Source organism: Engystomops pustulosus, chromosome 9 (genome assembly GCF_040894005.1).
Source record: "Engystomops pustulosus chromosome 9, aEngPut4.maternal, whole genome shotgun sequence".
Taxonomy (NCBI): Eukaryota; Metazoa; Chordata; class Amphibia; order Anura; family Leptodactylidae; genus Engystomops; species Engystomops pustulosus.
In genome coordinates, this window is record NC_092419.1 from 86928845 (window position 1) to 86956204 (window position 27360).

General features: G+C 42.5%; 1 protein-coding gene across 2 annotated transcripts in view; it reads left to right on the forward strand.

Annotated features, from left to right (window-relative positions):
- The first annotated feature begins 20686 nt into the window (after positions 1 to 20686).
- The window catches only part of BRINP1 (BMP/retinoic acid inducible neural specific 1), a 140158-nt gene continuing 133484 nt past the window's right edge, over positions 20687 to 27360 (forward strand). Inside the window, exon 1 of one of the 2 annotated variants that reach the window (XM_072125578.1) lies at positions 20687 to 21207. The gene's annotated coding sequence lies outside the window, so the exon portion shown is untranslated. The remainder of the gene's footprint in view (positions 21208 to 27360) is intronic. The other variant, XM_072125577.1, reaches the window with a different exon arrangement.

Sequence of the window (27360 nt, forward strand, 5' to 3'; positions counted from 1 at the left end):
GATCCATCCTGCCTTGTATCAACGGTTCAGGCTGGTGGTGGTGGTGTCATGGTGTGGGGAATATTTTCTTGGCACTCTTTGGGCCCCTTGGTACCAATTGAGCATCGTTGCAACGCCACAGCCTAGCTGAGTATTGTTGCTGACCATGTCCATCCCTTTATGACCACAATGTACCCAACATCTGATGGCTACTTTCAGCAGGATAATGCGCCATGTCATAAAGCTGGAATCATCTCAGACTGGTTTCTTGAACATGACAATGAGTTCACTGTACTCAAATGGCCTCCACAGTCACCAGATCTCAATCCAATAGAGCATCTTTGGGATGTGGTGGAACGGGAGATTCGCATCATGGATGTGCAGCCGACAAATCTGCGGCAACTGTGTGATGCCATCATGTCAATATGGACCAAAATCTCTGAGGAATGCTTCCAGCACCTTGTTGAATCTATGCCACGAAGAATTGAGGCAGTTCTGAAGGCAAAAGGGGGTCCAACCCGTTACTAGCATGGTGTACCTAATAAAGTGGCCGGTGAGTGTTTATATACATATTAAAGACACAGATTAATGGAAATAAACTCTCTGCTAGACCTTTGAAAGTTAATTTTCACATTTCAGCTCGGGATTGCTCTATCTAGCACATATCAATCGCAAAAAGAAATCGAAAAAAAAATCACTTTTAATACATTTTATATAACAATATAACATATAAAAGTAAAAGAAACAAAGAGCCACAACTATTATCAAGTAACAAGTGACACAGGATTTATAATTAGATATGCTAAGGATGTGTAACCTCTTCATACTCCAGCTTGTATTATTCCATCCTGATGTGTAGAGCCTCGACGTGCAGTAACCATGGAGTTTACTAAGTGACCTGCTCCTAACAAGCACTGACTGCACATTACTATCATGTCAGTGACAGCAGCAGGATAGTAGGGGGTGAAAATAATGTGCGCACCATTGGTCCCAGGTACTTCACACCATGACCTGTGATGATTGGGATGACCCTTTCACCCAGTTATTAACAGGGTAGAGGGCAGAATAGAGGGTTTTTTTTAATAGAAAATCAGTTAAACTGCCCTGATTGTAGATTATATACCAAACGTATTATATACCAAAAGGGAGGGATGTAAAGTATAGGACAATATACCCTAAAAGGCTGAATAAATAATGTATAATAAAATATACTGTAACTTTTCTTTGTTAAAATCAGCAAAGACTAGAATACTCCCCGCATACTGTGAAAGAATTATCTGTTACTGTATAAGCCTGTACAGTAATGCAAATGTAGGATTAGCGGCAAATAAAAAAATCATTTATTGTCTAGTTTAATAATAATAATTTCTTTATTTAAATAGAGCACACAAATTACACAGCGCTGCACAGAACTTGCCAAATCGGTCCCTGTCCCCAATGGCGCTCACAATCTAATCAACCTACCAGAATGTTTTGGAGTGTGGGAGGAAACCGGAGGACCCAGAGGAAACCCACGCAAATACGGAGAGAACATACAAACTCTCTGCAGATGTGCTAGAAAAAGAAAGTTATATAAAAAAAAATATATATATATATAATTAAACAATTAAAACGATATTTACCATTATCATGATTAACATTGAAAATAAAATTAAAAGAAAATGATTGACCTTAAGGCACCCAAGCTGGTGAAGGAATGTCTGAATGGTATTTTAAGGGTTCACCCCTGACTTTAAAAGGCAACTACTTAGGGTCTCTCCATCCTTGCAACCTGTACATACTGACTGTCTTCGTTTAGGCAGAAGGGATTTTCAAGTGCCGTATTTTTCGGACCATAAGGTGCACAAAAAATCTTTTGATTTTCTCAGAAATCAAAGGTGCGCCTTATAGTCCAGTGCGCCTTATATATGAACCATACTTACAGACAACACCTGCCTTGAACTGTGCACAGGTCTGCCACCTGTTGGTCATTCATCCTTATAATCAGGTGCGCCTTATAATCCGGTGCGCCTTATATATGAACCCAGACGTTTTAGCAGGCATTTATTGATGGTGAGCCGTATAATCCAGTGCGCCTGGATTATGGGTAGTTCAATGTAAAAGGTTATAAAGGCAAGATAGGTTCCTTGGGTTTGTACTTAAGTTAAATTTGTATGTTAGTCGATACTGTATATTTTGTAATTGTAGCTCCAAACAAAAAAAAATTTGGTCAAAGTGACAATCGAATTTTCTCAATTTTCTGGTTATCAGTAAAATGTCATTAGAGACATCTTACAGCTGATCATTGCAGTCTGGGACTATAGTAAAGAATTCAGAGAGCTTCACCATAGGTCACAGTGGGCAGAGGGGTCCATCTGTACCTAGGGGTCTTCTGTAAGTCAGGTGTCCTAAAGTAGTGGGGCCGCCTGTACTGCCAGAGGTGTTCATGAGTAGTTTGCAGAACCTGCCCCAGACCTCCAATTATTTTTATTTTCACATTCGCACCTTCATCTCCTGTAACTAGATCCACTACCACTTACTGTGAAGCAACTATTGGCCTCGCTCCTCTCTCTATGACTCCAGAAACCACTGACAACGATGCAGCAACTTATCGAGTCCCTCCCACATCATCCGGCTGCTGTCTGTCATAGTCTTTTGTTCTTCAGTTGAATTTGTAAGTAAGTCAAAATTGTATATTTTATAATTGTAGATTCAGACCAAAAAATAAAATAAATCTTCATTACAGACACCTTAAAGCTGATTATTGCAGTTTGGGACTATAGTAAAGCATCCAGAGAGCTTCACCAGAGGTCACAGTGGGCAGGGAGGTCCTTCTTTAACTAGGGGTTGCCTGTAAGTTGGCTGTCCTTAAGTAGGGTACTGCCTGTACATACATTTCTTTAATTGGATGTTATTAGAAAAAATTTCTAAATTAATGTAGTATTTTGGTCTCCTAGAAACAAGTTAGCTGTCCTTCAATAAGACCACCACATGGCCACCCCAGAGCAGACTGATAATAATGGATACCCCAGAGCAGACTGATAATAATGGATACCCCAGAGAAGACAAAGACTCTTCTCAGAGCAGATTCTTCTTCGCACTGCTCAGCACAGCTCCTGATGTCAGTACATACTCCCAGAGTGGAACCCAGTGAACACATATAACAAGTTGTCACCATTCTCCTGCTCTTGGCTCCGCTCTGGGTCATACATAGTTCTTGCATCAGGGGCCAGAGCAAAGCAGCAGAAGAGAACCCAGGAGTGGAGAGTAATTGTCACATCTCAGGCTCCTGCACAGATGATTGGTCTCCGCCCGCAGGAGTGTGCAGGCTGCAGGTCACAAATACACATTCATTGTTTTATCCAGATGGGACCTGGACAAATTTATTTCTGTAAGGTCATGGACATGTCCATGATTTCCAGGGCCTTGTGATGAAACGCAAAACTCATGACCGCTTGTATTTTGGCTCGGGCAGTCATTTGTGTGGTCATCAGCTTGTGAGCAGAAATCACACTCCGATGACACACAGACCGCAAACAACGGACCGTGAATCCATTGTTTGCGACCCGTGAAATTCACACATGTACAGGGAGCCTAAAACAGTAAATTAATTGTTTTCTGTATAATAGAAATTGAGATGGATCATTTCAGACCTGAAGCAAAATCATGTCAGGGTAACAGGTGGTTAATGTCGCTGAATGTCAGGCAGTTTCCTGACAAAGGCTTCTGATTTCATGTCACATTCTCAAGGGCACAGCTACACTGGGTACACTGCTATAATTGACAAGCAACATGCACGATTTATGTTAAAAAATATATATTATTTAAAGTGAAATCAAAGATGAAGCAAAAATTTAAAATAAAACATTACATGTTCAGTCGCATTTTATTTATATATTTAAAAAAAATAAATCAGAGGACAGAAAAACATAAAATATAAAAATGAACAGTTTTGCAGGACCACAAGAGGCCAGTGCAATGGACGCACAACAAAGGTAGATCAAACAGGATAAATGGTGAGATGAAGTCGCCAAGGGTTCTTTGGAATGAGCTAGGAACACACTGGCCCGCATTTATTAAAGTGCTTCACCGCGTGCCACCGAGTATGGTGCTCGGCAATCTCCGTCAACTCCATAGAGATGAATGGGGCAGCCTGTGCATGCGTGACTGACTGCTTTGGCCATCTAAGTGGTGCTACGAAGGGTGCAATAAAGGTACATCGAACCCCATCGGACCGTCGTTTTAGTGATCTGTGGGGGTCCCATCACTGTGACCTCCAGTGATCACCTATCCTGTGGATAGGGACTAACTTTCTTTGTGGGAAAACCCCTTTAAGCAGTAACTTTTTGCTAACCATGGGCAAGTAGAGGAATCCGGAAAGGATGTCCAATTCTATAAGTAGGATCCCTTCAGGTCTGTCTATTGAAATTTCTGCTGGCGCAAAGGCCTGAGGGCTCACAGAGAAGTTCTGTGGTTGGCACTCAGGGAAGTTCTGAGTGCAATCTCAGGTTTGCCACCACTGCCATGGGGCAATCAAAACAGTCTGGAAAACTGGGGTACCGATGAACATATTCCATGGCTCTCAAAATTTCCGGAATTCATTTCTGGTGTTAGCAGCCTCCATTGACAACTCCTCTATAAGAAAGAACTGCAAAAGTAACACATGGGGGGTTAATTTACTACTTCATCCATGCCAGATGAACAGTCCAACACATTTATCAAAGTTTTTAGACATTTTTTGTCCCTTTTCCTACTTGTCTCACAAATGGAATGTGTTGATGGTTTCTGGAAAAGCGTTTTTGGGGAAGCAGGAACTAGTTTGTGCCCTTAAAAAAACATAGGGGGGTGCACCAAATTTTGGCACATAGTTTAGACCTGCTAAAAGCAGGTTATCAGGATTCGGGAAGCGTGAATCCACTGGACCATGGACCACCATGGGAGGTGGTACTAGCTGACACCTGGGACCGGAGTCTAAGTGGCACCTGGTTTTTACCAGAGGCCGCTGCAAAGCGGGTTGGACTTGTTGTGGCAGGGTACCACCAGGTCGTTCCACAGGTGCGACTAGCCCGCGGTGGCAGCCGAGGTCGAGGTACCTTAACGGAAGACAGTCTTGTGGTCGGGTCCAGGCACAAGGTCAGGGCAGGCAACAGAGATGCAGGGTCAAGTCCAATCCGGGGTCAGCAACGGGAGGTCCAGGCAGATGGGAACAGGAACGGTGCGCTGGCCCATTAAATATTTAGCAGCCGGGGTGCACCAACCCTAGGAGGCGGGGACACTTCATGGCAGTCCGGAGGACAACACGAGCCCGGGGAGCTGAGTCCGGTGCAGGGGCTGCAGCTGGGGTACATGGAGGACCACGGGTGCGCCCACGATCCGAGACAGGGATCGCAGGAGCACCTGTGACACAGGTCAAAAGGAATAACTTGACAGTCTTAAACTGCCACAGATTCACCATCACAATTGTTGTGATAAGATTGATATAAAGTATGATGATGTAGTTGAATCATCAGTCCACTTCATACCACTCAACCAGGGACTAATCCAGGACAGATAACTTTGGTTCTTCTTTCAGAGACAGCGTACTTTATCTTTTCCTTCTACAGTCTTCTCTTCTTATACCATTTTCTTTACATTGACTAACATGTGGAGGATAGTCAATGTTGGCTAATTAGTTAGCAGAATGATAGAATTCAATTTCCAGCTAAAGAGATGTTGTCATTTCTTGTTCCCGTCTACATTTTTTTAAATTTTTTAAAATTTACTTAATTATTTATTAATATATATATATTTAATTGTAATATTAAATTTACTGGAAAATTAACGAGTCTTAATTTTATCAGAATTCTTCACATAACATGATTGCATCTAATTATTCTTACCATGTTCAAAAATATTACAGTAGCATTTTTTCCTTTTATTCCCACCCCTTGTCACCCCTGGTGGTTGAGGGGTGACCCCGAATAACAAACAAACAATAGGAACAAATAAACTATTCTTATGTTTCCAACCTTATTTTCTTCCAGTTTTTCCTTCCATTATTTTATGACCCTGCTCTTGTATATCTCTATCGAGACACGGTCTTCCAAACCAAGCATTTCTTATCCTCTCTGCCCTAACCCTTTCCTGCTGCTTTGCATAAAGCAGAAGATCCATCCTTCCTTCCCCATTCTTGCATCCTAGGTGAATTTTTATTCTTCCTATTAAATAAGATTAACTTTCTGGCTATGACTTTCCCGTTTATATCAAATGCCACTTGTAAATAAGACTCCATTGTTAACCAAAGCAACAGATGTTGTAATAGAACAACCTTCCATGTCATCTTCCTGTAGTGCATCTAGACAGAAATTGAAATAATATAAAATATATGCCTATAACAATGCTGAATCTGTCACAGCAAAAGTCTAGTGTTGTCAAACTCTGCACTGTTTGAGCCTGAAACGCATTAAAGAAATCCCCCCAATATGTAAAAGAGCAGTATATTGTACAGTATAATCGGAATCTCTTTGGAACACTTGGAATTCCATCGTCTTGTCAAGGGGAGACAATCTGATACTGTGAGCACTGTTGACATTATTAAAGGACATCTACCACCAGGATCAAAGACTGTAAACCAAGCACACTGACATACTGGTGTGTGTCCCCTTTGGCAAGTTTCACTTTTTTTTAAGCTTCTTATTCTCTTGTTTTTAAGAAAAAAAAGACTTGTAAGATGATGCAAACAAGGGTCTACAGGCTTCATTAACACCTATGAGCCCAGAGCCCCCGCCACCTCATTTGCATAATTCAAAAAAGCCTTTTTTTGTAAAAACGAGGTAATAAGAAGCTAAAAGAAGAGTGGATCCTGCCAGATGGGGCACGCACCTGTATGTCAGTGTGCTCGATTATAAAATCCTTCATCCTAGTGGTAGATGTCCTTTAAGGAGTATAAAAACACAACCCTTAATTATAACTATTTCTGGAGGAATAACATAGGAATTTGTATATATTAATATACTTGTTTAATATCATTACAGGAGCTCAGTTGAAACTCAAATTAAACTACACTCGAGTATAAGCCGGCCCAAGTATAAGCCGAGGCCCCTAATTTTACCACAATTTTTTTTTAGAAAACCTAATTGACTCGTGTATAAGCCGAGGGAGGGAAATGCATTGGTCACAGCCTCCCCAGTATTTAGCCTGCCGGACCCTGCCCATTAGTATATAGCCAGCACCTGCCCCCCAGTATATAGCCTGCCAGCCCATATCCCCCAGTATATAGCCAGCCCCCTGCCCCAGTATATACCCAGCCCCTTGCCCCAGTATATAGCCAGCAGCAGGGGAAGCCGGAAAGGGGTTTTGATATATATTTTTTTTACTTGAGTATAAGCCGAGTTGGGTTTTTTTAGCACATTTTTTGTGCTGAAAAACTAGGCTTATACTTGAGTATATATGGTAAACTAAACTCAGCTGTTGGTAGAATAACTCTTGGATATGTATAGAAAGATACAGAAAGATCCCAAATAGCAGCCAGTATTAAGTACATACATATCGTGTTCTTGTAAAGATGATAATTATTTTCTGCACATATAAATTATAGATTCTTCTAGGTTTGTAGCGGGAATGGAATAGGAACAGTAATAAGAAAATTATTCACTTAAGGTGCAAACACCTTTCCATGCCCTGATGTCTATAACTTTGCAGCTTCACATGAAAATCAATTGTAATGACCAAGGGAACGCTTCCTCGGGGATGCAATTACTAAATTTATGGTAAAGCTGTTCTTGCAGGTGTCTCTGCCCTCACGTGCAATGCTTAAAATAGCAATTGGGTTAATAGTTTTATCAATATATTGATTTCATTTTGTATTGATTTCCACCCGTGGCACATTCTCATAGCTGATATGGTTTATAGGCTGGACATTTTGGGTATAATATAGCTGTCAAATAGTAATATAGAGATGAAGTAAGCTAAACCCTTCTTTTACATATAAATGACTCACATTTTAACCTGAAATTACTAAATGCTTTACAATACACAGAAGATTCAAAGGAATAAACCACAAAGGAACGAGAATTCACTGGATCAAATCACTGCTGGAAACACCTTAATATTCTCATCTCTTTACTCTGTTTGGGAGCCACACAGCCCTTTCTCCTCTCCTAAAGAAAATTAACAAGAGTTAACCCCTTCACAACTGCCATACATTCCACATACCCCCTGCAGATAATACAGCAATTAACAAACGTTAACCCCTTCATGACTGCTATTGGGGTATACACATCCCAATAGCACATGCACCATAAAAATAGCATGTGTATAGATGTCATGGGACGTTGCTCCACTTCAGATAGCTATACCTTCTGAAAGATTGCACCTAGAATGTCCCCTTTAATATCACATTAGTGTTGTGTTTCTAGGTGCCTTAGAACCGCTGTTAAAGTTGCAGTAAAAAAATAGCTTTTTTAAATACAACTCTCCATTCCCGACAGTAAATTTAACAATGGATATTTTGATTCTGTGGCACATAGAAACACAATACTTACATTAAAGGGGAGATTCTCTTCTTTAATATGACACAAGAACTGTGTTTCTGGTTCGGAAGGTATAACCATTTGAAGTCTCCCCCCTCCCTGCTGCAGCTGAATAGAGGAGCTACAGTGAGGTCGGCTCCAGGTTTCAGTAGGCCCCTGGGCGATAGAGCCGCAGTGGGCCCCATTGCAGTGAACTTACATGGCGGAATTAAAAATTAAAACTAAAATAGTGTCCTGTTCCTTAAAATATTCCCTAGTTTATCATACCAAACACCCCCCCCCCCCCATTATGGTTATTTTTATTAAAAAAACCCTCACCCCATAGATTCCTTATGTACAGTCTTATGTGGGCCCCCCAGCTGCTCTGGGCCTGGCACTTGCCCAGGTACACCCTGTGCTGGCGCCGGCCCTGAGCTACAGGAAGACAGAGCTGGCGGTTTGCAGAAGTACATGCACCCTCTGCATCTGTAGCTGCACCTGGAGAAGAATGACAGATTGTTGCCTTACATATTTCTAACATATTTTAGTAAAAGAGTATTACATTTTAATATGTTACATTAAAAATGTTAATGGGGAGAATGACAAAAGAGCATATTTTTTAGCATTTTTTGTAATTTGTCTGCTAATTCAACAAATAAAAAGCATGTTATTAATTATCCTATCAAGTAAAAGTCTCACATGTCAGGAAAAAAACCAAAAAAAATTATCGTTATATGTAAAAAAAACTGTTCCAAATATATAGGGGCAGATTTACTTACCCGGTCCATTCGCGATCCAGCGGCGCGTTCCCTGCGGTGGATTGGGGTCTTCCGGCGATTCACTAAGGCAGTTCCTCCGACGTCCACCAGGTGGCGCTGCTGCGCTGAAGTTCCCCCGGAATGCACTGACCTTCACCAAGACGGACCGAGTGAAGGTAAGCGCCTTCCCGCGACACTTTTTTTAAAAAAATGTGCCGTTTTTTCCGAATCCGCCGGGTTTTCGCTCGGCCACGCCCTCGGATTTCTGTCGCGTGCATGCCAGCGCCGATGTGCCACAATCCGATCGTGTGCGCCAAAATCCCGGGGCAATTCAGCGCAAATCGGTAACACGTCGGGAAAATGTGAATCGGGCCCTTAGTAAATGACCCCCATTGTCATTTAACAAAGAGCTTAGCAGAAAAGCGAAATATGACCTGGGCATCCAGGTAACAATGACCCTTGGTCATGAAAGGGTTAAGTAAGTAATATTCCAGGAATAAGAAATAAAGTTCAGACTTCTACAATGTGAAGGTGAATCATTGTCCAGAATAGGTCATATTCTTAATACAATAAGGAAATAGACAATAATCTGAAGCTGATAACAAAAACTGGGGACAGAAAAAACATTATGGCCGGTAAGTGAACGCACAGGTATCACCGGAGCTTGGATACAATCCTCTACAGTAAAGAGAATTCTTGTTAGATGTATTTTCATGGAAGATACATTAAGAACTAAAAACATTTTCCAAGCTAAACCACAAAGACTGGAAAGCTGTGGAGAAGAAGTGCCTGAACATGAGGGTCAGAAGATGAACATTTTGGCTCAGACAGAAGGCTGTTCACAGTGAACAGAGATGAGTGCCTGAATGAGGCCACGCAGGAATACGGTGTTCCCCGAAGGTATGAGACTACATGTTTGCAAACAGTGATCTTGAGTAATCCCAAAAATAAAATGAAAAGTGCCATGCGATTGTCATCCATCATCCAATACCATCAGGGACTTACCTGATAAGTCCCTAATACTTGCTTCAGCAGTGCAGTGACCCCAGACACATCTCCAAGGTCATAAAGAAGCATCTATACAAGAAATAAGGAATCCACAGGGTAAGTCCTTCACCATCATGCAGGTAAGACCACCCATCTTCTGAAAGGGTCTACAAATATTGTATAAACAAGGAGTTATAAATGGTTTGAAAAACTAAGAAGGAAATGGCCTTAATGTGGTAGTAAATGAAAGAAGCACAACCTGCCGACCCAGTGCTGCAACTTTGAAAGCCAACATGCCCTTACTTATAGCTGCTCTGCAGAACCGTCATGCCAGAAGCGTGGCCAGTCACTCCTATAGCAGTCATCTGCTGGCAGTCATGCATTGCATAGAGACAGGGGGGAACCAGGGGCGTAACGTGAGGGGGTACAGAGGTTGCGATCGCACCCGGGCCCAAGAGGTTTCCATATGAGACTATTACTATAAACCATTATAGTCGGGGCCTGGAACAGAATTTGCACTGGGGCCCATCAGCTTCTAGTTACGCCACTGGGGTGGTTCACCGATGTGGTGGGTTATCGGGGGTTAAAAGCACATCTATTTTTCTTCTGTCCGTTTTCCAAGTGGGTTTTTATGTTTTGTTTTTTTATAATGACAGGTCAGAATGTTAAGGGTATGGCACCGAGCACCCTCATCGATTGGCTGTTTTCAGCCAAGGGAAAAAAGAATCAGAGATCTCTACTTACTGTGTAGTGGCCTTCCCAGGGCATTGCAGGTCAGCTCTCTTTGATGAAAACAACTGATTTTTTTTCAACCCGGGCAAGTGCTGGGGCCCTGGGGTACTGGGGGGCCCCCCGGATCAATTGTACCAGTGTCGCCATAAGACAGTGGTACAAATGATCACCATCCGGATCGATTACTTTTCTGCTTCTATGCTGCGCTCGTCGGGCGCGCAGCATAGAGGCAGAATCTAAAACTCACATGTCCTGGTTCCCCCGAAGCAGCGCTCCACACGGTCTGCGTACGGGAGGCTCAGGCCGAAGAAAGAAGGCAGCTGCAGGCGCTGCTCCAGGGGAACCAGGAATGGTGATTTTTTTTCCCAGAGAAGGGGGGGGGGCAGTGTGGCCGCAGGGGGAGGGTGGGGGGTGGGGGGGTTCAGTGTGTCCACTGGGGAGGGGTGGTGTCAGTGTGTCCACAGGGAGAGGGGTCATTTTGTCCACAGGGGGAGGGGGGGGTCAGTGTGTCCGCAGGGGTAGGGGTCAGTGTGTCCGCAGGGGGGGGGGGGGTCAGTGTGTCCGCAGGGGGAGGAGGGGGGTCAGTGTGTCCGCAGGGGGGGGGGGTTTCAGTGTGTCTGCAGGGGGTGGGGGGGGGGGTCAGTGTGTCCGCAGGCAGATGGGGGGGGGTCAGTGTGTCCGCATGGGGAGTGGGGGTTCATTGTGTCTGCAGGGGGTGGGGGGGGGTCAGTGTGTCCGCAGGGGGATGGGGGGGGGGGTCAGTGCGTCCGCAGGGGGAATGGGTATTCACTGTGTCCGCAGGGGGAGGGGTCAGTATGTCCGCTGGGGGAGTGGGGGTTCACTGTGATAGCAGGGGGTGGGGGGGTCAGTTTGTCCGCAGGGGGAGGGGGGAGTGTGTCCGCAGGGGGGGGGGGCAGTGTGTCCATAGGGGAAGGGGGTTGTCAGTGTGTCCGCAGGGGGAGGGGTCAGTATGTCTGCAGGGGGAGGGGGGGTTCAGTGTATCCGCAGGCGGAGGGGAGGTTCAGTATGTCCGCAGCGGGAGTGGGGGTTCAGTGTGTCCGCAGGTGGAGTGGGGGTTATTGTGTCTGCAGGGGGGAGGGGTCAGTGTGTCCGCAGGGGGAGGAGGGGCAGTGTGTCTGCAGGGGGACTGGTCAGTGTGTCCTCAGGGAAAGGGATCAGTGTGTCCGCAGGTGCAGAGGGGGTCAGTGTGTACGCAGGGGTAGGGGGGGTCAGTGTGTCCACAGGGGGAGGGGAGGTCAGTGTGTCCGCTGGGGGAGAGGGGGCAGTGTGGCCACTGGAGGGTGGCCCACGAAGGGGCCCACTAAGGCTCTGTCACCCAGGGGTCCACTAAAACCTCAAGCCGGCCCTGCTGCTGCCCCCTACCCCCACATATATTATGTGTGTCCCCGGCTCAGGTGTGTGTTGTGGAAGATGTGCATACATTATGCTGTACAATGTTCAGAATAATAATATATAAAGGTGCACATCCTCCATTTGGTGTTGTTGCAAGTTGGGTGGATGGGCCTCCATGTGTGTCAATTTGGCTTCGCCCAAAGCTGCTACAAAGTTCCAGCCATTGTCGCACAACAACATGCTGGACTTGAGGTTCAGCAGCAGCAACCACTCATCTACTTGCTCCTGGACCCAAGTTCGTGGGCAGTGTGTGATCCTTTGCCCAGACATATGAGTTTCAACGTGGTCTGCTGCCGTTTCCCCATGACTGTGCTAAAACCGGTGGTGCTGGCACTGCGCTGACTGGATGAGGAAGCAGGAGAGGAGAAGGCGACTGGAGGCAAGGAGTGATTACTTGCAATCCTCAGAGGGGGCAGAATTAGATGCATTCATGGATTAGATTTTGAAAATGTTAGACGGTAAAGGACCGTAGATTACCCTGGTCACATTACATAAAGTACTGAATGGTGAGAAGGAGGCATGGGTTTGTGGAGAAGATGCTGGACTGGTTCCCTTTAAGAAGTTGTAACGTGCCTGTGCTTACTTGTCTACATGTGAAGTACACTTGATTTTGTCCGCAAACTGTCTTCCACCCACATCTAGGACATCATCATCACCTCTTGCTTCTTCTTCTACCGAGTCCTCACTAGTGCCATCCTTCTCAGTCTACATATTGCAGAAGTCTACAGCAGTTGGCAGGTGTGTTTCATAGTCATCATCATATATATCTCTTCTGATGGGTTGCCGTCCATACCCTCATCCTCCAACACAAGTTCTTAGGATTCTTAGGATTGAACTGTACGCCTGCTACTAGGACAGGGGCAGGTGGAGCGTCAATGGAATCCCTGCAAGGAGAGGCATCGTACGGCATGAGTTACTGCTCCATGACTTGTGGTTGAGACGGCTTTGCTGTTTTGAAGGAATAAGGTGGAGTTCTCTGCACTTCCAACAGAGGATGAGAATGACGAAGATAATCCGATGGAAATTCAGGCACTGTCTGTCATTTAATTGACCAATGCCTCAAGCTTATTTGGGCTATATATTAATAACACAGGTACTGTAAAGCTGAAATATATGTATGACACAAACAGTACAATCACAAGTATTTCTAACACTGGAACTGTCGGGAAGGTGTTTGACGGCATGACGTGAGGTTTTCGTCAGTGCCGCGCCTCCCGCCCCCTCCTGTCTCTCACCTCCCGGCATGTAACCTCCCGTGGCGTTCTACCTGTGGTGTCCGTTCTCGGCTCCTTACCCCAGGCTCCTACCCCCTTGGTTTGGCATGGAGCGCCGACAGCAGCCTTCCATGCAGGTGGCTGAAGGAGATCTGGAACCGGGGACCAATCCTGTGGACTGAGGCTGCTGCACGAGAGAGGTCCGGCGGCTTCCTCGTTGCTACAGCCGTGTTCAACGCTGGGACTCCCTGGAGGTCTGCTTCAGGGCAACGCATGTGAACACAGGTGAACGGAGGGACGAGAGGCTAAGCAGTCGGTGGCAAGATCCATTGGTTGCAAGCATGTAAGTGCCACCAGGAGTTTGGTGGAGGATTTGTCAGTGGAGGACAGACTGTTGGCACCTGAAAAGGACAGCATCACAGACCTGACAAGAGAAGCACTTGGTGAGATCTCCTCTGACTCTCTTTTTTCCTTAATTTTTTTTGCCATGCACGGTCCTGCCTAATTGCTTTTTCCACGCCAATAACGTGTATGTGCTAATTTCTGGACATGGCTGGCAGTTTGATGGCTAATGACTAGCAGATAACTAGCAGATAACTAACAGATTATCTAATATTGCTTACTAGCACTGCACTAACTCCGCTGAAATATATGCACGCTAGCTGCTGGCTGCTCTAATGGACTAACATTGGACTAACACATATGCTAGCTTGTGGCTGCTTTAATGGACTAACAGTGGATTAATGCATACATTCCGGAGCTGCCCCTTGTTCGGATGTCCGATACTTGGTTTAAGGGGGAAAGCTAAGGAAGGAAGGAGAAGAAGAATAAGGAAATGCTATGACTGATTAACACATGTTTGTTGCCAATGTCTATTAAGGGCGCTTGAGATGGTGGCGAACTAACATCGAACCTCAAAGCTGTTGCTTGAGTTATATGTAATCAAAGGGTGTCGATTATGACTGTGGACTAACATTTAATTCTCGAGCCATTCCGCTATAGAAGGACTGATCATACTGCTTTAACCACTATCGATTATTATCAGGACTGCTTAACTGTGATGATAGATATTGTTTTGTACAGTGTATTAGATTGATTATTAATTCGCCAAGGCAGTCTGAATTAGTGCATTGGAAAAAAAAACTGTTTGCTATAAGGGTGGTCCAATATGCACTGCTAACATTATATCTACCTTTATAGATTGTGGATAAAGAGATCTGTTGTTACTGCGGGATAATATTATTGTTTTTTTTCGATTATTGTGATTTCTTAGTTTGACCTGCAGGCTTGTATCTCTTTTTTGTCACCTTAGTTAGCAGGGGATAGCTTAGGAGGAGGGAAAATGCCCCCTAAAAACGTGCGAAAATCTGGAGGGGGTTTGGAGAAAATATGGAAAACTCCACCCCCAAAAATCAAAATGAGCGTTAAAGAGGCCGTTAAAGATCAAGGGGGGAGGGGAGCCTTAGACTTGAGACACTGCATAAGGAAGATCTCCCCCAAGAACTGAACCTGCTCCTTACTGAAATATTGACAGCTGTCAAAGAGACCAAAAGTTCGGTTGAGGAATCTAAGGTGGCAATTGACAACGTTAATGAACAGATCAGCAGTTTGAACTTCGACATCAAACTTATTAGGGAAGAAATGAACAAAATAAGGGATAAGAATAATGAAATGTCAAAAAGTTGTAAGAAACTGGAGTCACAAATGCAGGACCTTAGGACAGATATCGTAAAGATCAAAGAAGAGAATGCAGGGTTACAACAAAAAATTACGGATATGGAGGATAGATCAAGGAGAGCCAATGTTAGAATTGTAGGCTTTCCGGAGGGAGATGAACCCAGAGACCTATCCAAGAAGATGGAAAAATGGTTAGTAGATACTTTTGAGGTGGAGGATTTTTCCGCAGTGTTTGGGGTAGAGAGAGCACATCGGGTCCCACCAAAAAAACCTGCACCAGGGAGTCTCCAGAGAGCGATTTTGGTCAAACTGATTAGCTCACAAGATCGAGACACTATCTTGAGGAAATGTAGAGAAAAGGCAGGAATATCCTATAACGGTGAGAAAATTTCAATATACCCAGACTTCTCCAGGGACACGCAAAGAGCCAGGGCTAGCTTTAAAGGAGTAAAGAAAAGAATGGCAGAAGCTGGGATTCAATACTCGTTGTTATTTCCATCTAAATTACGAGTTGTATTTAAGGAACGAACATGGTTTTTTGCGGACCCAGAAGAGGCCTCCGGGTGGTTAGACAAACAGGGTATCCGAGTTTAGGCACTCGGGGGAGTTCCCGCATTCTGCGCTATTTATATGTGTAAAACCTGGTGGTGGGAAGGGCAGGAGGGGCGTGGGAGGTTGACACTAAGGTATTGGGGACCTGTTGAGAAGAAATAAGACGGGTCATGTGGGATATGGGGGGTTGGGGGGAGGGGTGGGGGTTCCCCAGCAGGGAAGGGGTTTTCTTTTTCTTTCTTCTCTCGTTTCTTTCCTTTTTTTTTTTTTCTGTTTTTATATTTCTGAATGGTAGACACTACTAGAATATTAACATGGAACATTCGAGGGGCCAGTGATAAGATCAAGAGAAGCCAAGTATTTGTCATTGTGAACAAACATCTGCCAGTTATTGTTTGCCTGTTGGAAACCCATTTAACTGAAAAATTTTTATACAGATTTAGGAAAAAATGGGCCACTAAGGAAATTCACTCTTTCGGTAACATCTACTCTAGAGGGGTCACAGTGTTGATACACGCAGATATAGATTTTGTTATAAGTCAGCAAAAAGTTGATAAGGAGGGGAGATATATTTTCCTCTACGGGAAACTATACGGATCTATAGTGATTTTAGCGTTTATATATAATCCCCCTCCTTTTAATTTTAAGGTTTTACATGAATTGCTCCTCTTTTTGGAACATAAAGACAACTGTGCTCTTATGATCATGGGTGATTTCAACTCCACTATGGATAACCATCTTGACAGATTGTCGATAAATGATAGCCTCTCTCCAGGACAGGGGAAGAGGGAGCCCTTGGCACGTCTCTGTGATGAGTTAGATTGGGTAGATGTGTGGCGTAAATTGTCTTTTTTTAGCATGATTCATAAAATGAAATATGAAGCTCACTCCATATCCGATCACGGTCCAGTTATGATCATGGTTAAAAAACATGAGGGGAGGACAGAGCGACTGTTTAGGCTCAATCCATACTGGATCTCGATCCTTGAATCTCAGATAAATATGGAAACAATTATTATTGAATTCTGGTCTAGAAATAGCAGAGGCAATGATAGTAGGTGGGTCTGGGACTCCCTCAAGGCCTTTATCCGTGGAATATATAGCAAGAATATCATATATGCCAGAAATAGATTTGGCGCCAGGGAAAGGGAACTGAAAGAAAAGCTGATGAGTCTAGAGAAAGCCTTTTTTGTTGCCCCGGTTGAAGAAAATAGACAGAAGGTCAATGAAGTCAGGGCTAGGCTTCTGGAATTTTTAAAACAGAAAGCACAGCACAAAGTTTTTTTTCAGGGCCAAAAATATTTCTTGGAAGGGGGTAAGCCCGGAAAATTACTATCGAATATGGTTCAAACCTCCAGGGCAAACAGTAAGGCTATCTCTGCGATTAGGGATGAGGAGGGAATTATACAGAGGGCTCCGGGACAGATTGCACAGGAATTTGGTAGATTCTATTCCAACCTATATAGTTCACAGGTTAACATGGAGAAGACGGAAATTGATGCGTTTCTAGGGAAAGTTACGTTTCCTACAATATCCCAAGCCCAAAAAGAATACCTAGACTCTGAGTTAACATTAGAGGAAATTTCGGAGGCACTAAATCAGTGTACTAGGGACTCCACTCCGGGTTCGGATGGACTCCCTTTTAGTTTTTACAAAAAATATAGAAAAGAGATTCTCCCATGCTTACTAGAAACATTTAGAGTTGGGTTTGAATTAGGATCAGTCTCAAAAACTATGGGGGAAGCTATTATTACTTTGATTCCAAAAAGGAAAGGAATTGTTGGAAGTGGGATCATATCGTCCAATATCCCTACTTAATACGGATATTAAAATCCTCGCCAAGGCTTTAGCGCTGAGGCTGCAAAAAGTTGTCAAGGATATTGTGCATACAGATCAGAAAGGGTTTATCCCAGATAGGAAAATAAGTGATTGTATGTTGAGGATATTTTCAGCGATAGAAATGGGACTGGGTGGCCACCGCTCCATCCTGTCATTGGATGCCGTTAAAGCATTCGACAGGGTGGAGTGGGGGTTTTTATGGGAAGTTTTGGCCAGATTTGGTATAGGGGATAAATTTATCAGCTTTGTAAAAAGCATGTATAACTGCCCGGTAGCAAGAATTAAAACGGGGGATATCCTTTCCAAACCTTTTTTGCTGACTAGGGGCACTCGACAAGGCTGTCCTATATCCCCACTTTTATTTGCACTATATATAGAGCCGCTGGCTATGATGATTAGGGAAGACCCTGAGATTCTGGGCGGTGGGTGTTGTGGTATAAGCGATAAAATCTGCCTATACGCTGACGACATGGTACTATATCTGAGTGACTCCTTGCAATCTGTCCCAAGAGTATTTGATTTGGTTAGGGAATTCGGGAGGTTTTCTGGACTGGATATAAACCGGCAAAAATCAATATTGACGCCACTATGCCCCGAAGTGCAAGGGTTCTTTTTGAGTAAGAATGAATTTCTATGTGTTGATCAGTTTACATACCTTGGTACAGTGGTATCAAAAAAAAATAGGTGACTTTGATAATATGAATTTGGGACCTCTGATACAAGAAGTAAGAGGTAAAGTGACAATGTGGGGCAAACTGCCCTTGACGAGAGCCGACAAGATTGGCTTAATCAATTAATTGGAGATAAGGTATTCAGGCTGTGCATAATTTTTGTATAAATCTTAATTTTTTGGCAATGAATAGACCAGAGCTAAATATGGTGTTATGTAAGAACTAAGATGATGATGTATGTTCTATTCCATGCGTTTGATAAAATATTGTGATATTATGTAAAGAATTTTCTAATAAAAAAAAAAAAAAAGGACTAACCAAAAAAAAAACAAAAAACACTGGAACTGTCAGCAAGTACTATGGGATTCAACTACTACTTAGACATAGGCTCTGGACTATAGCAACCGATGAGTAGCAAGATCCAGTCCATAAGAGTGTACTGTAAAAGGTAATTTAATCTCTCTGTCCCTCACAGCCTTCTCTCCTTATCTGCTTTTTAAAGGCAATTGTTATAATATTACTTTTAAGCTCTCCCTAGCTCTCTCCTAACTGTAATGGTGCTCTTATACAGCAGGGGCACATGTACCATAGGGCCAATCAAAGCCGTGCTGTGTGTGGGCGAGGCTGTGGTTACGGGGCTAAAAGCTGCTTGATTGGCTTCAACCAGCCAGGAGAATTTCTAGAAGTCTGGACCCGTAGCCCAACATCTGGCTTCTGGTTCATGAGTGCCTGACTGGCCAAATTCTGTAAAAATTATGCTAATGAGCTCAAGAGGGTACCTAGCCTCTCTGTCATCTAGTTTTACAGGCTGTCCCACCCCCTACACTTGTGAAGTGAGTGTTTCTCAGTGCTGAGGGAGCAGGGGAAGAGTGAGGCAGTGTAAAGCCAGTTCACAAAGGGCTAGGGTAGCCTTTCATGCTCATAAGCATAATTTTAAAAGTTGATTTTAAAATGCAACTTGGTCTCAGATAACAAATCTGCCTGGATCTATGAGTAAGTGTCCCTGGTTTGTCATGATGGATTTTGAAGGTAAATTTCCTTTAAAGTCTGGTCCCAAGACGCTGAATATATCCAGGGTGCAGAGTACTACACAAAGTGCAAATTGAGTTATGGTAACCACAATTTACTTGGTGAGCAGCTGGAATTAAGCATTATAACGGCACATTCATCTAAATACTACGCTGACGATTTTTTTCTTGACAAACAATTTTCTCTGTAGATCCACCATTCCAGACTGATCAGTGCATTGTGCTGGTACAAACAATCCTGGCTCTGCCCATCTAATATCTGATCTAATAATTCCTGAAAGGACTGAAGGATTCAAAGAGTTGTGTGTGAAGGGGGTGAATGGTCCTCTTCGAGGCTCATAGGCTTCCACCCACTGCACCCTCTGTAGTAATGCCCTGTTGATCATATAATATATTAAAATTGGGGAAACATCCTACTTCAGTTTATTGCCTTCTGTCTTGTCCAATTCAGAACATGAGGCGGCTGGCAGAACTTGTGGTATCCAAGGATCTCAGTGCACTTAAGTATCACTTCATCTGACTCCTACTGAGATTGTTGATGTTATGATATTAAATATCTGTAGTATAAACTAGATTTATGTATTCATATTGGGTTTTTTGGGACTATAGATTAGTATTTAAGTAAAGGTTTATCCTAGATGTGTGTATCCTCAGACACATGTATAGCTGTGCTGCTGACTGGCATTTTCCCTGTGTACTATAGATAACTGGTTTGCATTCTGATATACAGAGCATCCAGAAAGTGGAATGGAAAATTGCCTGAAGAATGAGGTATTTTGTATTATATTTGCACAGTGGATGATAGAGGATAAAGGTTAAGCGACAAAAGGTGACAGATACCGAGGGAGGATGAATAACAAGATGTTTACAGCACAATCCAGGTTGTTCCTGGAGGAGGTAGCGCTGGTGGGAGAGTGCTGGTTACGCATGGTGATGCCCAAAAATGGGCACCATGTATGCACCTGGTGCTGCCCTGACTAGTGCATTGATGTGTTGCTTGCTTGAAGCAAAACCCCTCCTATTTCCGAATGTCAGCCATCTGAGATAAGCCAATTCTTACTGCAGCAGTGTCTGATCTGCTTTAGGACCCAGCACCATCCCCGTGTCCCTGGTCCCCGGAGAGAAGGCAGCACATCTATCCAGACTAATCTTCAAATGACACTTGCAGCTCAGAGAGAGCAGCACATGTGACAGTAAATTAATTCATTGTGTTGGCATGCAACGTGCTACCCATACTTTATTATTGAAGAAAAAAAAAAAATCACATCCCCCAAATGACCATTATGCCTCGCCTCTCCTACCTCTCTGCTCTGAAGCCATGTTTTCTCCTGAATGCTGCATCTATACCCAGCAGTGGTGTAACCGCTCACAGTGCCCTCACTTCACCACCCAAATATTGCCTCCCTAGACCCCTATGTGCTCTTTCGCTCCTATTTATGACACGGCGGGATATTTTGGATAGGCTCAGTTTATCTTTATTCTGTCCCACCTCAATTGTGAATTTCACAGGATCCAGAGCCGGGGATGAGATCTGTGCAGCCAGCTCCTCCCCGCTCTTTCCTCATTCATTACATCCCATCTCCCATCCCCCTCCACTACCCCTCTCTCTCTCTTTTTCCTGCTCCAGTCATCATCTTGTCTGCATAAGTACAAGGAGGAAAATAGCCTGCACGTTCAATAACCACTGCCTTTTTTTTTAATGCTTGGGATCTCTAAAAAGGAAGGTTGTTTTGTGGTGTCTGAGCATGACAAGGACTGCTGACAATCCAAGATTACAGTGCAGCAAGCAGCAGAAGCAGCAGCATGTTAACAGCACCCAGAGGTACCTACCTCGGATAATAACTGCTTGTGGATACCTATTCCCTGCCGGAGAGGCACGCTGACAGAAGGCAAGTACCGCACGCAATCATAACATAACATCATTTCTATAGCACTAACATATAACCAACAACGTAAAAGAAACACTGACTTAAGATGTTGTGGATATGTCGTAAATGTCTAAGGTGAGGATACCCCTTTAAACATCCACTAAGAGTCCTTCCAAACATGCATAACACACGTATGTATGGAGCAGTCGATGCAGGGCACACGACGCCTGCAGGTAAACGGTTAATACCTGTGACCATGGATATAGGATGCACACAGTCACATCCGCACGCGCTGCTTCACAGGCATGTCCAAGTGCGCCTGGATGGACACTTTCTAAAACACGGACGTCTGATTACATACAGGGCACGTAAGCGCTGGCTCCATTATAAATTCAGACGCTGATACACGTGTACACATTTATACATTCCTTTTTAGAATCCGATGGAATGATCACAGGATGGATGTGTGGGCACCGAGAGATGGAACGTGCCCACACTCCTACCGGCAGACTGGCGCTCATATAGCAGGGTGCTTAATTATACTTTCTTGATTGATGCATCGACATCGCTCCTTGACCCCGATCTGATTCTCCTATATCAAAAGCCAGTGTCGTAGGAAGCTAATTAACTGATGCATGTTTGTGGAGTGTGGGAAGAAAGCTGAGTGCCAGGAGTGAACCCATGCGGGCATGGGAAGAGCATGTAAACTCTATGCAGATGATGCTGTGCTTGGTGTGAACACAGAGCCCCCCTCCTGTGCGGCAAGGCAGCGCTGCTAACCACTGAGCCACATGTAATAACAACACACGCTTTCAGATATCTCATCCTTTTATGTGCATCTGCTTTGAAACCTTTGGGGAGAACGGAGTTAAGGATCTGTACATTTTGTAGCCTGGGCTCTGTGTTCTCCTATGGAGCTGTCTCAGGTTCTGCAACGCTGCTTTCTGGGCACTGGTGAGAAAACGTGTTATCAGCTGTTATGTAAATCCAGTGAAGACTGGGCGCATTTAGAATAGTCCAGGGGCGGATTTCAGATGTTGGCTAGTGAGATGGGCCTGGACCTTCTGTCTGTAATATGGGACGTGACCTCTGCTGACAACCACCAGCACTACTCAGCCTTGTAACTGGAACACGTTGACTTATAGACAGGACATAGACAGTAACATCTTTACAAGGGAGAACAAAATATTAGCACAAACCCATTTTTTTAATCATTTTGACACAGAATATTTAACTTCTTAACATCCTCTGCTCTTCGACTTGTTTTTAGAATTTTATAGATATCGTATTACTTCATCGTCAGGAAATTAATGAAAATTTAAATTACACAACGATTTGTGAAATTCTGTGATAATTAGTAAAGCCTGGGAAGTTGATTAAAAAAAGAGAAAAAAAAATGTGATTAAAAGAAGGTGCAGGTTGAAATTGGGTAAAACGTGTGAAATGAAGTAGGAGACGCTATTACTCCTCCTCTATTGGATCATGCTGGAGATCAGCTCTGGTACTGGAGGCAGAATTATTATATTTTTTTTGGGGGGGGGGGGATAAGAGCCTTGTCATGGCTCCTCCTATGTAAGTTTATCACAGTCTGCAAACATTGCAATCTGAGTGACTTTACATGGAAATGAAGTTTTTGGTTATAGGGTATATTAGTGGTGCTAAGTAAGAATACACATAATCTGGAGTATTGATATAGTGTAACATAATGGACCTATAAAGAACTTTTTTAACATCTTTCTGTAAGTGCAGATTGTATGTATCAGGATTCTACATACAATGATAGTATCTGGGGCAGCACTATAGATCTTGTAAGTATATTCACAATGACAAAATACATATATATGGTCACACTGCTCTGGATATAGATAGTATTGATGCCATTGTAATTTGGAGTCTATATTCTGATATACAAAACAGCTGTAAGTATATACATATTATATATAGCCCTTAGACATAACTTGTATTATATTGAAAGCAGCAAGAGTAATAAAGGTTGTAGGAAGAATGGGCAAAGCTTTGGTCCACCCCGGCGCGGTTCACCTTTCTCAAGGTTACCTGTGCCCCCATACTTTGTAACTATGTTTGTCTTACTTTCCGCATCACAGAACTCATAGATGTAAGATCTGATCCACCAACGTGTGTGTGTGTGTATATATAGAATAATATATATATAATGTAATACTGCTAGTAAACTGCACACCGCAAGGGATATTTGTGGTCATTCAATCTTCATGAATTCTACAGCTAAGATTATTAATTGTCTAATGCACTGGATATCATTTAGGGAAACTGCCTACTAGAAACAAGTCATCATCACAGCAATCACTTCACATGAATTGATAGTCAACTTGGCATAGCAAATGTTATTGGGTGTATTGACCCATGCATGAAATATATCTATCAATAAAAACAAGGTCAAAGTGAATGAGCAGTCTAACGAATATCTATGTCCTTCGGGCCGACCAGCCTTCATCAATCTCTGCTAAAATTCTGGAATCCACGGCACAGTTAGTGGCTTGAGGATGAGGCTGTGGCTTTGTGTGACTACATTATAATTATTTGCATGTCCTTCTATTCCTTGCAGTATATACTGCCTCCTTGTGAGCGCTCGGTGAGGAACTTGTGTGTCCTTAGAATAGATTTTCCAATAACTCCTGTTCTCTCAGTGCCATTATAATAAGCTTGTGGCCATAGTAAATGATGTGTGTGCTGCCTCGTTCTTTTCTTCTCTCTTCTGTGTTTCTTTTTGTCTTTGCATCCTCCTTTTTGTTGTTATTTTTCCGCACAAAGGTTTTGTGTGCCTCTTTTGTTCACTTGAACATTCTGTATTGTATCAGCAATTTTTTCAGGATGGGTTTGCTATGGGTTTTGCTCAGAAAATTGCATGTTAGGTCTTTTGTCTCTTCTTCAAAGAGGACATCATTATCATCTAGAATCTATAGCTGACAAAAGGATGCGTTTTGCACTGGCTCGCATTATTTAGGTTTATTCATACAGATGGAGGACTATTTATTTGTATTGTTTAATGCAGTTAAAATTGGATCATTTACTATTATTTACAGCTCTATTTCACAACCACCGATGCGCCAGTGTACAACATTTACATATTTTTCAAACCTGCATTTTGCTTATCCATTATTGATTTTTGCTTGTTTTCATGATTTTTTTTTAAATGTTTGGTCAAAGAAATATATACATTACATACAACTAAGATTCATCTTTATAAAAAAATTTTATTTTTATTGTAAAATGAGTAAGCCTTAAATAATACATTTTATCGTTGGATATAAAATATGGCTATTTGTTCAAATTGTGATATAGATAGTCAATAATCATATCAGTTCCTTGTATAGTAAAATTTGGGATGGCCATGGATGGGAGTTTGGATGTAAACACCAAAAAAACTATGCAAGGAAAAAAGTGATACAGGAGGTACCCAACTTACATATGACACCTAGTTACAAACGGACCTCTGGATGTTGGTAATTTACTGTACTTTATCCCCAGGCTACAATGATCATCTGTAACAGTTATTAAAGGTTACTGCAATTAAGTTTTATTGTTAATCCTGGTACTAATAACAACCCAACATTTTTTAAAATCTGTTACACAGATCAAAGAAATTTGGGCTGGGGCTACAAATAGAAGATATACAGTTCCGACTTACATACAAATTCAACTTAAGAACAAACCTACAGAACCTATCTTGTATGTATCCCGGGATCTGCCTGTATTTAATTAAATAATCCAGGTCCCACTCTCTTTATCCAAATAAAATGATCTACCTATTAATCTATTACTCTAAATAAAATTATACTTATACAAAAGCAGCTCCAAAATTGTTCAGAAGTCAAGAACCTGTTGATCCTTGTCATTTCGCGCTAAAATATAAGAAATATATATACTCTTCTTTCCTCTGGGAGACTGTATAAAAGTAGCACAGAAGCACGACACAGAAAACTCAAACTCAAGAATGGAAAAATCGACACTTGACCTTGTTTTGGTATTTGAACCATGATAATTCGCCATGCCACAATATTAATTCCTTCCAAATGTGGATCATCTGCTTGTTCACCGAAGTAAGTAATGTACACGGAACGAAAAGCAAAGAACACATGAAGAATAGAGGAGACTGAAGGTCATCGTCTATGAGAGGCATCTCTCTTGTGGCCACATCTTCACTCGCCGTGTGGATGGTACTATTAGTAGATATGTTTGGGGTTTGTTAAGTCAGCAAAAATGTACCAAAAGCATCTGCCCTACTATAAAAAGATGCCACATCTGCAGTAAACAAATGAAAATGGTTGTTTTCGTGTTTTTAGTTGCGATTTTTATGCTAGTCATAGTCAATTGATTATTCCTAAAAGGATGTGAATTTGATGCCTGAACATTTTACTGCAAAATGTACACAAGAAAATATTTTGAGCAAAATGCCATAATCTCGATTCCATTACCTGGATGTTCTTGGCTACAAACCTTGTTTCCATTCTGAATATCTGCTCCTGCACTTCTTCTGATTACTGACTTTTAGTATCGATCCTTTGGTTACACACATAACTTTATCTCTTTCTTGTTCTCTGGTATTTCAACCAGCTGACCTTTGCTTCGACCTCTAGCTTCATATCAACCTTGCCTTCATCTGCCGATTCCCATAGAAGAGTTACTTCAATCCAGTGGACCTTTGAGACTAAATAAAATAAATTCCCTGCCTCCTTGTCTTTTACTAACCAGTTAAGTTTTATAGTACTTCGAGATGAGGGAATTATAAAACTTGATCCATAGTGTTTTTGGCTTTTTACATCAAACGTCATAAGGATCCAAGCTTGAAGAAGAATAGACTGTGATTGCCAGGAACTTCTATGGGAAGAAGAAGGTAGGATCAAACATCAACACCAAGTATGAACCAAACCTAATATGAAGATTTCTGCTTTAAGCTAAAGATAGTTTCTTTATACGATTATTCTCTAAAAGGAGTGTTTGTTGAAATTGGCATCAAGGTAAAATCCCCCACAAACATGATAAAGAACAATTATTCTAAGACCATTTACATTCCTATATTCTAATCTAGTATTCACAATTTCAGTATACTGCAGATTAATGATGATTATATTATGGCTACTATAAATCTGGGGATGTTTATACCACTATTAGGCCTCATGCACATAACCATGTGCATTTGAAATCTGAAATCTGATATCCATAGGCTGTTACTGATGGAGCCACAAAGACAGGTAGAAATAGGATCCGGTTGAGGGCATATGGCACATTCATGTTGTGGTGAAGAACTTTCATTCAACAGAAGTCAATGTGCCCAAAAGAAGGCAATAGGACAGTGAGTCAACCGCTGTTTGAGCAGTTTGCTCATGGCTCAAGCATGTGTATGGCCTTGGAAGGATTTTTTAAGCTAAAAATGTTGAAGACCTCTCCATTTTGAAGAAATTGAAACTGATGTGCAGTAACCTGTTCTAACCACTACAGAAAATTTAGAGTTGTCTGCTTCCTGTTTCATTCTATGTTTGTAAACTGCTATGAACAGCTGATCCTTAGGAGTTCTGGATGTTGGATCTGATATGTACAGTCTATTCAATGGATAGGTTTTCGATATTTTAGCCCAGAAAACCCCTTTCAGAATTTGGTTTGAAAAGACGTACTATAGGCATTAATCAGATGCTATCAGGCATCAAGGAATTATATCTTATTAAGAGGCCAAAAGCATAACTGCTTTTGTAGCCTTCAGAAGCTTTGAAAACGTGGTGAGGTGATCTGGTCAATGTGCAACGTAATGTCAACTTTATTCCAAAAAGTAGACGAGGACATAATAGACTTATCATTTTAAGAGGATAAAACGGAATGGTTTAAGAGGCAAAACTACCCTACTCTACTACTAACCACCTAAAGGCAATACTTAGTACATAGGGCACGGTTCTCCGTTCCAAATCCTTAGTTATTGGCCACAATGGTGAACGATTACAAAGTGACTCTTGTTCTCAAAGACCAATTTGTTCCCTTACTACACAGACTACAAATTGATGTGAATGTAAGCATTTTGTAATGCCTAATTTCTCATATGATGGCGTTAGACGGAAATAGAACAATTACTACAATATTTCCCCAGATTTCCATGATTTAAGTTGAACATTCAAGGTTCCAGAAGAGAAAACTTTTTATGAGCAG